General features: G+C 61.4%; 1 protein-coding gene across 2 annotated transcripts in view; it reads right to left on the bottom strand.

The window, feature by feature from the left end:
• The window catches only part of BCOR (BCL6 corepressor), a 39,262-nt gene extending 27,934 nt beyond the window's left edge, over window positions 1-11,328 (bottom strand). For both annotated transcript variants that reach the window (XM_080653959.1, XM_080653960.1), the window contains exon 1: window positions 11,204-11,328. The gene's annotated coding sequence lies outside the window, so the exon portion shown is untranslated. The remainder of the gene's footprint in view (window positions 1-11,203) is intronic.
• Window positions 11,329-12,769: the final 1,441 nt, after the last annotated feature.

The raw sequence follows: 12,769 nt of genomic DNA, 5'->3' as shown, positions 1-12,769 counted from the left end.
TGAATTTTTGTAGCTGTTCAGAGCTTAATTACTCCTCCTTGATCCGTGGAACTAGACGACACGACACTGCCACCGCCAAGGTTAAAATGGCCCGAGCAGCGCCGAGCAGATGTGAGCGAGCTGGCAGACGCGCAGATGAGGCCTGCCTCGGAGCAGGATAACAAGAGACTAATACATTGCATATCGGTGAAAGAAAATTATTTTTCTCTAATTTGCATTTGCTTGGGGGAAAAAAAAAAAGCCAACCAGAGTCCCTCCTTGCAAGCACGGAGTCTAATCCTGGAAATACAGGCCGGCTGCTTTAAGAGAGCTGGAAGGAGGGAGAGGCTGCCAGTGTTTTGGCGTTGCGAGCTTGTTTATCTTTCCGCCTTCCCTCCGAGGCGAAACTCGTTTTGCAAGCAACATTCCTACAGAAAATGGCACACGTCATAAAGAGAGCCCAATTTCTAGAACTGGCACGGAAGTTCATGTATCACTCCAGAAGCATCTCCCGGCGCCCCGCTGGGGAACCCGACTCAACGCAGAAGTCCACGTTACAACTCAGACGGGGAGACCTGTCCGGTGGGGGCGGGGTGGGCTCCATGTGCAGACATCCTGTAGGCTCAGAGGGCTCCCACCTAGGGAGGGAGGGAGGGGGGTCACACTCCACTGGCCCCAGGACAGCCCAGGGCCAGACCCCCCTCACAGGCCATCCCAGGACTGGAGTTGGTGATTGCTGCCACCAACTGCTGTCCCTCCCGCCCTGGCGCCTCCCTGCAGAGCCTGGCGGGGGGCGGGGGGGTGGGGGGGGGCAGGAACTCAGAAGGCCTGTGGCCGGGTGCCTCCAGTTGACTGAGTCAGAGTGGGTGGCGCTGTGGGCAGCCCTCAGGGCTGCACCTCTTAGCCCTGCAGCTGAAGCAAATGCACTCGAGAAAGGGGGGCCGGCTCGGGAGGGCAGGGTAAGGGATGTGGGTAATCAGAACTCAAGCTGCACCCCTCCCGCCCAACTACACCCCCCCGATTTGGGTCCCGAGCCTACACACGTGGGTTCCCAAGGCGAGACGCGGTGCACACACAGCGCCGGCCTGTCTAACTTGTGTGAACAGCAGGGCCATTCCAGAGCGGAACCACGGCCTTCGGAGCCAGTTGGTAACACATTGTTTCCAAGCAGCGTGCTTAGGGCCCAAAGTTAGTTCCCCAAACCCTAAAAGCCCTGTCCCGAGCGGCTACGGACCCAGGTCCCCAGATCCTGGCCAAGCCCCTCCAGACAGGGACACGCATGACCCCTTGGGCCTGCTCCCGCCGCCTCTTTCTAACAAGTTCCCTAAACCGCAACGCGCAAGCCATCCCGCACGTCCACCCCCAAGCCCGGGAGCCGGAGAGGTGCGTGGCGGGGGCGGCGGCGCCTCCGAGCTCTCTTCCCCTCCGAGGACACTCTGGCCACAAAGTGGGGGCCCCCTCTGTGGCCGCATAGGGTGCGCTTTGTGTGAGCGCTGGGGAGGCGCAGCTCGGCTCGCGCACCAACAGCTGTCACATTATTTGCACTGCTGTAAACAGCCTTCAATTCCCCCCTTACCACATAGTTAGGGCCAGACTAACAATCCACAGTTCGAGATCAAACCAACAACAGCGGCATTGTGCCTGCCTCCTCGGCCTTCGCACCGAGCCCAGCAGCTGGCAGGTTTCTCCGGAACAAGGGACCCCCCCCTCCGCTCCCCCCCCCCCGCCGCCCTGCGCCTCCGGGCTCCAGCCGAGGCTTAGCCAAGGCAGCATGCGTTAGTCGCTGCCAGATTGTCAAAGCAAAAGAGCACAGGGCTGCCTGCTCCTCGTTTTCTCCTGGTGGCTTGGGGGACCCCTCCCCCCCCCCCCGCCCAGTTCCTCAGCTGGGGATAAAGGTGGTGCCGGCTCCCAGGCCAGGCCGTTCTGCGCTTTCTTCAGCCCCCGGTGCTTCGGAAACTGTCCAACTCCCTGAATACTTACTGGTCGCCCCACTGATCAAAATGTCTCCTTTATGATTTTTGGTTAAGTCGAACATTTCCATAATCGTCATTATTAGCGCAAATTACACGCCTAATCGGTCTTTAAATAGATTTTAATTAAATAATCATACAAGGCTCATTTTATGACTTAAGAAAGGCATTACTTTTCGTTATAAACTTTCCACCAGGATATAGAATAGCGATAGCGGACAAATACTTATTCTTTGAAAATCACCGATAACCGATGGGCAAAGGAGGATGGAGCGGACTAGATTTCACCTTCTGGAATCCAAGTGCAGACCAGATCCGCCGCATCTGCACCACCAGCCTGGGGAGGAGGAGGGGGGGGGTGGGCTTCGTCTGAAACATTACTTTCGCCTGCTCCCTGGAGCCAGCAGAAACCAACCCCAAACGCTGCTCTTCCTTCCTCACTGAAGAGCTTTCTCCAGCCAGAAGTCTCTCCTAGCCACCCCCCCAGCCCCCCCCCTCCGTCTGCAGGGAGCGCAGAGCGGGCAGGCTGTGCTTGTTAAATGCCGTGTAAAATGCTGTTAATAAAATAATAAATACGAAGGTGGAGGCTGCTTGTTCCACGGGTGTTTTGACTGGCGATACCGTGGTACTTGCCTGTTTACGGGCAGACGACGGTTTGGGCGATGCCTAAGAGTTTCTCCGATGAAACCAAGTTTGACACCCAAACCTGGAACATGGCTTTGCCCCACCGAGACCCTCAGCAACAGCCCCCCTGCCCTGCGCTCCTCACCTTCACCCCCCCTCTCTGGGGGTGCCCAGGGCAAAGGTTCGGGTGTCTTCAGACGGCGGGCAAAGCCACACTCTGCCTCTGGAGCAGCGAGCTAAGCTGGGGGCCAAAGGGCTGGCCTGGTCGAAGCCACTGCTCGCGACACAGTGTCAGCAAAGGCTGGGAGGCATTCTTGAGAGGGACGGGGATTCGTGCCTACTGAAGCTCTTTCCGCACAAAGGCTTTTAGGGGAAGAAGGGAAAAAGAGGGAGGAGGAGAGGGAGGAGGAGAGAAGGGAGGGCTCCCGTTTCAGAGCAGGCATCCCCCGAGAGTCAAGAACCAAGTGTAGCTTCAATCAAACGCTGACTTCCCCTGTGGGAGTGAGTGGGAAACCTGATCACAGTAGCACACTACCGGCCGGGATCCGTGCGGGTCTGGCTTTCTTCTCACGCTAGTAATTTTTTTAAATACATATCGATATAAAAGAAGCAATCCCTGGCAGACTTTATTGAAAACCACACTGAGCCCTCATAACATCCGGACTTAATCCCTATCAAACAAACCACAGCACCTCTGGCTCCAGCAGCAGGCCACCCCCTCTCACCTCTTCCAACCAGGTCTCCTCCCCCCCCACCCCCCCCCCCCCGCAGCCACGGCAGTCCCCTCCCCCAAAGAATGACGGGAAGACCTCGCCAAAGAGCACCCAGATACCGGTTCTGGAATCAATTCCTCACCATATAATGATCCCACTTGGGGGGGGGGCGGGGGGTATCCAAGTCCTTTCATATGGAACCCTTTAAAATGCAGAATGCAAAGCACTGTAACAAAAGGAGAGGGGGACCCAGGGAGGTGGACCGGGGAGAAAGGTCCTTGGGGAAACCCCGGGAGGGGAACTGAACCTGCAGGTTGGTCCCCAGACAGGCCTCGGGTCTTAGGGGGAGCGGGGCCTGACGGAGCAACTTTATAGGAACACGACCGGCCATTCAAAGCAGTCACTGATCCTCGGGGCCTACTATGTGCCAAGCAGTCTTTGATCCTAAGGTGGGTAATTATTCCCAGTCTTACAAATGAAGAAACTTACCGAGGCTCGGAGGCCATAAATAACTTGCCCCCAAGGTCACACAGCTAGTAAAAATGGGCCACGGTCAAACTCAGTCCTGGAGTCGCGGAGAGGAGCCAATTATTGGTCTAATTGTGCCATTCCAAATCGCCAAGAAGTTCGGCAGACTTCCACAGGCCTGTTACTCAAGGCGAGGGTAACAAGCTGGCCTTTAACACCGAGGGAACTTTAGTCCACAGGAGCCTGGATCCCGGTTGCTCCCACACCCGGTAATCTCTCGGTCCATTTGAAGTCTGTCGAAATTTCCCCCACATCCTCCACATCTCCCTGCGCTGGAATACTTTGGTGTGAGGCCAGGGCCCCAACAAGGCTCCACTTTCTCCTCCATCCGGGATCCCGGAATAGGCACGGAGAGTTGGTGGGTTGCTACTTCCAGGCCTCTGCAGAAAGTGCTGATTCCCGGCCCCAGGACTAGGCTTGCCCCCCGAGTTTTACTACATCGAGCAATACATCAAATTATCTAGATAGAGCAACAGCCCTTTGGAGAAGCTTAGGCTTGTAAGAAAAAAAACCCTGGGACCCCAGTGTGGTGGGGGGCGGGGATTAAGGTGGAAGTGGCTAGCAAGATGCAGAGCCCTACTGGACCCCCGGAGGTCCCAACACAAAAAGCCATTCCTTCCCCATTTCTCCTCCCAGAAACTCGGGAGTCAGCGCCCAACATGCCCTCCCTACCCCACCCCCAATTTCCAGGCCTGCCCCAGGCTTTCAGATGCTCCTCAAACTACCCACACCCAACCGCTCAGCTCCGTGCGGGGAGGCACCAGGTGCGGGGAGGACCAGTTGCTCCTCCGTCCGCGCAGGCTCCGGATGTGTGGAATCTCCTCACCCTGCCAGCCAGCCGAACACGCCCCGAGGCCCGGCCTCCCCTGACTCCAGGCCAGTGGCTAGCTCTCATTTTTAAACTTTCCAGCATCTTCGATCGGGCCAGGGTTTCCAGCTCCCCACCTCCGGCCTCCCCGCCCCCCAGCTCGGTGCAGGCCCTTGGAACCTCCGGGGAGGTGACCCCCGCCCCCGACCGCGGGAGACGCCCCTCCCCCCACTTGGGCCACCTGGAGCGGGCTGTTTCTCCAGCGATCGGCGACCGGCTGAGTCCGGGTGGGAACCCCGCAGCCTCCAACGGCCCAAGCCTGTCCGGGGGCGCCCGTGCGGCGCGCCCCGCACTCACGCGCTCTGGGAGGGAGGGAACGAGGCAGAAAGGGTTATTGGGCGGTTTAAAAAAATTTTTCAAACTCTTCAGATGGAGAGTTCTGAGTGTCCCTGATACGACTGCAAGCGCTCGCTCGGGCAGAACAATGGAAGTGGGGGAAAGTGCCGGAAATGGTGCGGGAAGACCCCTATAAACCTCTCCTCCCCGGTGCAGCGACCACTGGCATTAAAAGACTCCAGTGCCTTCAATGCAATAGTGCCTGTTTATAACTTTTTCCCGCTGGGTCCCCACATCCTAAACAAGTCCCCTCCTCACATCAGGAACCACAAAGGCAAAGGTTGCTCCCAAATCCGTGACCTGAAACTCCGGGGCCTCTCACCTGCTCTGCCCCCGGCACACTGACCCCACTCGCCCCCCTTCCCCAGTAGTTCCTCCGGTTTGCACCTAGACAATAAATTTAGTTTAATTTAGCTTCCGTCTTTAATTTTAGCAGGTCTCCTTTTTGCATGCAAATCAATATGGCAATTACCATCTAAAAGCTCGCCCAGCCCCGGGTCAATGTAAATTGATCATTGTCCGCCTTCCACAAAATAACACCGGGAGGCTGTGGTGCATAATGAGATTATACTGGAAACTGTCTCTTAGATCACAAATTATATTTTATGCTGTCAGGGTCTCCTAGCGGACTTCCCCACGGGTCTAGCCACGGGGAGCCGAGCCATGGGTGCTGAGGGGTGCCCGTTGGCTGGGGAGACATGGCTCTAAAAATTAACCAAGTGGGGATCCCCATTTCTGAGCCCCTCCATTGGGGGCAGGCACAGATGCGCTTGCGCTGGCAAAGGGGGCCTTCCTTCTACAGAAATGTCCAGGAAAAGCGTCCTTCACTAATTTCCATCCAACACCAAGTCACGTCTCACTCCCAAAGGAACGCACGGGACAACCCCAGAAGGCCGTCAGGCAGGGCTGGAGGTCAGTGCACATCCCAGGCCGAGTGCTGGTGATCAGGCAGCTTGCCCCCCGCCCCCCGGGGTGGGAGGCCATCCACTCCCGCCCCGGCTGCTTCCCAACCCGGCGGCTGCCACCCAGGGCTCAGCAGCGCGGCCGGCTTTGCACACAGACAGAACCTGGCCGGCCACGCACGTTGGCAGAGCAGCCGGGGCGGGCCCAGTCCTCCCTCCCAAGGCTGGGTGAGGTCTCGCCCGGCTTGAATCTGGAGGTCTGGCGATGAAGCCTCCTAGCAAGACGGTCCTTTCTCACCCAGAGCACCGCTCTCCCGCCCCTCTGCGGCCCCCAGGGCACGGGTGTGACCCTGGGGCCTAACAAAGGGCCATCTGAGCTCCTTTCAGCCACGGGCTGGCGGGGGAGGGGTGGGGCAGGACTCGCGCACTGTCCCCCACCCCACCTGGCAGGAGCCCTCGAGGAAACCAAGGTGGCATTGTCAGGGCTGCCAGGCGCTCCTGAGGACGGTCCTGGCTGTGCACGGCCTCCGAGCCTGCCGTCCAGCCCGTGGCCCAGCCCGGCCTTCCTAAGGAAAGCTGGAATTCCCGGCAGGGCTCAGACAAAGAGGGACCGTGGCAAATCGACGCCGCGGGCCAACCAAACCACAGCCCAGTTTACGTGTGCGTTTGGGGTCAGGGGTGCCTGCTAATCCACCCTACGCAGGCCGAACCCACATGGTCCCCTCCAGGGGGAAAAGGCACACCAAAATGAAAGCACACCCCCTCCATCCCTCCCAGGGGCCGAACTTCGCACCTCTTCCGGTTCTGTCTGTCTCAGCCCACTGGGGCCCTGGGTGGCCTTGAACAGCTGAGCAGTGCGCCACCTCGTCCTCCTCCCCGAAGTGTGCCCTGCTCCCCCAGCCACTGAAGGTCAAGAACTCCAAATCTCTTAGGAATCCTCCTGCCCGCTTCACACACACCTTCTCTTCCACTCTAGATGGGAAGGAACTATAACCGGGAGGAATATTGGTGATGGCGGGCCATCCGCCCTGAAGCTGGTCAGCGTTGCCTGCAGTGCCCTTCTAGCCAAAGACACGTCATTTCCCTGCGAAGGAGGGTGTGGAAGTGATGGCGTGGCCCACGCTCCCGGGTCCATCAAGGTCTCATTGCGAAGGAAAGTCTCCGGCAGACACCGAGTTGTTGGCCGTTCAGCCTGTGTAGCTAAGCGTGGACGTGTGCCTACGCATGCTTTGTTTCCAAGTGACCCTCTTCACACCTTTAAAGGGGCTTTTGTGTCTGGACCCAAGTTACAGAAATTCTCCCCGTTTCCAGCTCATCGAAGTCTGGGATTTTTCTTAGGGTGTCGCTACAGGTCTCTGTACCTGCAAGTCCATGTGCGCATCCCTCCTGCAGAATCTCTTGCTTCTTATGGGCACCAGGATTAATCTGAGCATGTCTGACTACATGTGGCCCATTTTCAGGCCAGACCAAGACAGGTTTGCAGGTGAAATGTAACTAGGACATTCCCTAGACGGCAAACCCTAAAAGGGAGGGGAGGGGGAGGAGACGGGGGTGCTACTGATGGTTTATTTATATGTAGGGTAACCCACCCACCAATTTCAACCTCTGGAGAGAACTAGTCCAATGCCTGCACAGCTGTAAGCAATTTTTAGACCAATTCAATATTGACCCCATGGATGCGTATACACATGATCAATCTTATACACATCACTGTCCAACTCCTGTTTGGAGGCAGCCTTCCTCACATATCTCATACTAACTCCCCACAAGTTCAAGTTAAAAGTGTGTCTATGTATACAGACAACTCAAGGGCCTATATGGTCTCCTCCGATGCAGACCTGTACACAGGGTCTTCCATCTGCCCCGGTCCTGGTCAGAGGCCCACACCCACCACGGCTCTGAGCGACCTTCGCATCCCGGGTGGCCCACAGGTCTCTCCCGGGGAACGCCGAGGCTACATCCGCATCTCCCACATTCGGTTCCTTGCTGAGGCGCTCACTGCCCAGGCCTCCCCCAGTGAGAAGCACCGGGTGAAACTAGATCATCCATCAGCTGCGTTTGGTTTTTGGAAGAATCCAGCCCAACGCACCAGGATGTGCGCGTGCAAACATTAGAGGAAGAAACGCCCTAGGGACTCCTGCCCCCCCCCCTCGCGGGGGCTCCTCTGCCTCCAGGAATTTCTGTCAGGCTTCGTGCCCACCCCCACCCCCCTTACAGCCTTCCCTCCACCCTACTCGCCGGGCCCGCAGGCTGGCTCGCTCACTCAGCTCACGGGAGTCTGCCGCCGCCTCCGCGGCCCGCCCCCCCCCCCTTCCCGTCCTTCAGCCGGGAGGGAGCCTGCATGCCTGTCTAGACCGATCTATCACAAGCACAGCAACAGCCCCCGCGAGAGCGCGAGACCCTGCCGGGGTCCCCCTGCCCGCACGGCTCCCGACGGACAGAGCCCGGGGAGCGTGACCGCGACTGCGGGGTGGAGGGGGGAAGCCTGCGGGCGCGAGCCGCCCCGAGCGCACCGCGGGTCCTCCCCGGCCCCGGCCCCTCGAGCTCCCGCCAAGCCGGCTGCCGGGCCGCAGGCACGGCTCTGCGCGCTGGGCAGTCCTATTTTTATCTGGTCTAATCCCAAACTGGGCGGGGAGCACAGGCGTCGTGCTTGGAGAACAAGAGACAGGCGAGGGAGGCGGGAGGAGCAGCCAGGCAGCGACGCGAGCGGGAGCGAGTTAAAGACACAGTCGAGGCGACCGAGGGCAGGAAGAAAGAGCGGGCTGCGTGGGCCCCGCGGCGCCGCACGCAACACGCCGCCCGGCGGAGTTCCACTCGCCTCCTCCCCTGCCCCTCGATGCCCGGCCCTCCCCACTTCCCAGCGGCGCGCTCCGTGGCCCGGGCCGCGGGGCTCGGCCTGTGTGGGAGGCAGAGGCCCGGCCGGCCCTGCAAAGGGCTGGAGAGAATCGCTAATGAGCTGTGCGGCCCATTGATCCGGAGAGCACTTCCTAATTAACTCTCAGTCACCTACTGGTGACAGCGCCTCAAAGGACAGCGCCGGGGCTGTCCGCGCCCCAATCTGCCTGCCGAGCGCCAGGCGCCCGAACCCCGCGCATTCCCCTTAACTACCCCAGGCGGCCCAGGTTAGCAGCGGCGTGCACACCGAAGGCCAGGCTCGGATTAAACCTGGACGGCATATTAATCAACATCTCCCCCCCCCCACTTCCTCCACGCGGTGAAAGCATGCCCCAAATAAACACGAGAGCCAGCAGCGCAAAGCCTAGACCAGATCACAGGTCGGGGGTGGAGTGGGAAGGGTCGAGAAGCAAACGTCTTCTCCGGGTGTCCAGGTAGAGGAGTCTCCGAGGCTGACAATTAAAACGCCTTCCACGCAAGCAATTCTGTTGGCAAAACCGAATCCAACACCCTCGTAAGGATTGATTTCGACCCGCGGTGTCCGTTTCCAGAGCCACAGGAAGTGTCAGGTCGCTAGAAATACCCCAGTCTGTCTGGGTTCACCACCCACCACCTTCTGGGGTGGGCCATTTCCTCCCCATTTTTTACTCCCAGGCCATTTTAAGGCTCTTTCTCCAAAAGGCTAGCCCTGGAACGTAGCACCATTACCTCTCCCCTAGCCTCGCAAATAAAAAAAAAAAAAAAAGAAAGAAAAGAGAAAAAGAAAGAAAAGGAAAAAGAGGGGAAAAAAAGAAAACCTAAAACCCTGAGCTGTCTAGTCTAGACACGGCGAAGCTGTGCGAATACCTATTTGAAGCGCACTGGTTTCTTTTCAAGGTTTGTTTTTAAATACACATACCCCCCCCCTCCCTTCACTCTTCCATCCCCCAACCCCCACCCTTCAGACGCCGGCGGCGCGCGTCCTCGCGCGCGGGCACTCACAGCCTCTAGCCTCTAGCTGGAGATCTTGGACTTTCTGGAAAAGATTCATTAACGGCAAATTAAGCCTCGCCTGGCTTCGGCCTGCACACGGCCAGACTCCGCCGTCTCCGGGACCGGGGGACGTGCCCACTCAGAGGGCGAGCAGCAGCGGGAAGCCCGCAGGGACCACGCGTGCCTCCAGCCGCCCGGATCCGCACACGGCGCCTCGGGGCTCGCTTCGTAAACAGCGGGCGCACGTCGCCGCCGCCCAGAGCCCCCGAGTTAGCGGAGGCTCTGCAGCGCGGCCCCCCGCCTGCTCCAAGCACCGGCTCCGCGGCGCCTCGCCCTCCCCGCCGCGGCTGAGGATCCCGCCCGGGTGCGCAAGTTCCTCTTCACCTTCCACCTCAGCACCGCACACCCTCCGAGTGGGACCAACTTCCTCCGGCCGCAGACTCGCACACGCCCAGCAGGGCTTCCCACCAGACTCCCCGCTGCCCAGCGGAGGGCCCAGGTCTCCCCCCCCCCGCCCTCCCCCCCCCACGACACGTTCTACCCCCACCCCTGGGGGCTCCGAACTTAAAACATAGCCCGCAGGGGCGAAGCGGGGTGGGGATGGGAGGGGGTCGCCGATTGCAATTTTACAGGAACATTTACAAAACAAAGCGTCTGACCTGGCGGATGGGCGGACGGGCCGAGTCGGAACCCCTCGCTCCGGTCGATTTCCTAGTAGTTTTTTTTTTTTTTTTAAATCCACGTGATTCGTGCTTTGGGGCAAGCCAAGAAAAAACCCGGGACTCCCCTCCCGAGTTGCGCGGCGGCGGCGGGAGCAGGTCGAGCTCGGCTCGGCCGGGGCGCCTGCCACACACCCTGGCGCAAGCACACGCCAAGTTCCACCAGGAGGAACGAGCGCCCCCGGAGAGGCGAGACGAGGCGGCGGCGGCTGGGGGTTTTTACAGTTCTTTCCCGAGTCGAAAAAGAAAGCAGACGGGAACCCGCCGCCCTCCCCTTCCTGCTCGCGAGCTAACGCCGAGCCGAGCTTCCCAGCTTCCAGCCCAGCTGCCCCCCCTCCCGCGCACGACTCGCGGGCGACCGCGCTCCCGCGCACGCAGACACACAGGCTGCAAACTTCCACTCGGCGAACTCCCGATCTCCTCCCGGCCCTCGGGGAGGCGGCAGGACCCCCGCCGCGCCCCTCCCTGGTGCCCACGCAGGGCCGCCGAGGTCGGCTGCATTTTTAATAAGTTAGAGCGAAGACATAAAAACGAAAGCGATCACAGCCAAGGGAAGCGCGAGGCGAAAGCTTCGCGGGGTACACACGAGTCAGAGGAGCAGCCCGCAGCGGGCGGGGGCCCAGGGAGGGGGCCGACTGCAGCCCGCGGCGCGCCCGCCCGCGCGGCCTCCCCGGGGAAAGGTGTTTCGGGCACTGACCTGAAATCCCCGGCCGGGGAGTCAGCCGGGAGCTTGCGATCCGGAGCTTTGAAGTCCCCCCTACCCCGAGCAGAGTCCAGGCGGCTAGGAGCCAGGGCCGGCTGGGTGGGTGAGTGTGGAGAGGTGTGCGGGGTAGGAGGAAAGTGCGGTGGCGACGGCAGCGATCAGAGATGGAGCCGTGCCGGGGAAGCGTGGCAAGCGGCAAAGTTTGCCGTCCCCGGCTGGCCGCCACCCGCTCGCGGCGCCGCGCTCGCTCGCCTCCCTCGCTGTCTGCTGCCAGCCGGCTGCCCTCGGGGTCGGCCCCGCTGAGGGGTGGGCTCTGGACCGGGTGGGGGCGGGGCGGGGCGGGCTCAAAGCCTCCGGGCAGGTGGCGACAGCCCCGAGCGATCCTCCGGGCTCCCGCGGCTGGGCCGGGCTCGGCCGGGCTCAGCAGCTCCCGCGCCGCCTCTGCTGCCACCCGCGCTCGGGCAGGAGCCCCAGCGCCATGTTGACGGATCGCCGTGAGCGCCCGCTCGGGCTGGGTGTGTGTGTGTGTGTGTGTGAGAGAGAGAGAGGGAAAGAGAGAGAGCGTGAGTGTGTTGGCCAAGTCGTCCCTGCGCGGCGACAGCGCGGCTTGGGCTCCCCGCCTGGCGGCTCGCGGGCTCCCCCTCCGCCGCCGCTCGCTTCGCTCCCGCTCTCGGTCGCGGTCTGGGCTCCGGCGCGTCTCCCCGCAGCTGCCGAGCTCCGCCGGCGATCGGCGAGGAGCGTAGCTCAGGCTCACCTTGCCGCTGGGAGCCCGGGCTCCGTCTGCCGCCGCACGCCGCGATCCCAACGCGTCTCCCCTCCCCGGTTCCCTCCTCTTCCTCCTCCCCCTCCCTCCACCCGCCCTTTCTCCCTCCCTTCCTCCCAGCAGCCGCCTCCCCTCCCCCCGCAGGCGCAGCGTTCGGGCGACAACCGCCCGCCCGCCGCCGCCTCCAGCTCTCGCAAGTTTGAGCTCCCCTGGCCTCGCTCACCCTCTGCTGCGGCGCCGCGGCGGTGGGCTCGCGGAGGGGTGATCCCCCAGGAAACGTTGGCCCGAGTTGCCCCAGCCATCGGCGATACCCCGCCGGGCGCGTTTCGCCTCTCGGGGTCCGAACCCCAGACCACTTGGGTGGCGCCCCCCTCGCCCCTGGCGCTCCCCTCCCCCGCTCGGACCGAGTTGGCTGCGCACACCGGGTCTGGGCGCGCCCCAGACCGACTCAGGCGGCGGCGGCGAGGGCGGCCCGCGGATCCCCAGCCCAGGGGATGGGGGGCGGCGGGGGCGGCTCTCGGAGCCGCGCGCCGAGACTCCCCTCGCTACCCAGAAGGCCAGTGGAGGACCGCAATTACCATAAAGCGCCTCGCACTCCGCTCAGCCAAAGCTGTCAAACCCCAACGGCAGCCACTGCTGCCTCCTCTTGCCACCAGCGCTGCGCTCCCCCGGCCGCCCGTCCCCTCTGAGACCAAGCGGAGCCTGGCGGGTGCCCGCTGGCGCCCACCCCCTGCCTGGGGCGTCCCTTCCTCCCGGAGGAGCCCGTTCTGGTTTAGCTGTCAGGAGCTACCTGAAAA

This window comes from Plecotus auritus (assembly GCF_963455305.1).
Source record: "Plecotus auritus genome assembly, chromosome: X".
Taxonomy (NCBI): domain Eukaryota; kingdom Metazoa; phylum Chordata; class Mammalia; order Chiroptera; family Vespertilionidae; genus Plecotus; species Plecotus auritus.
The sequence above is the reverse complement of the archived record's forward strand: the minus strand, read 5'-3'. Positions and strand labels throughout refer to the sequence as shown.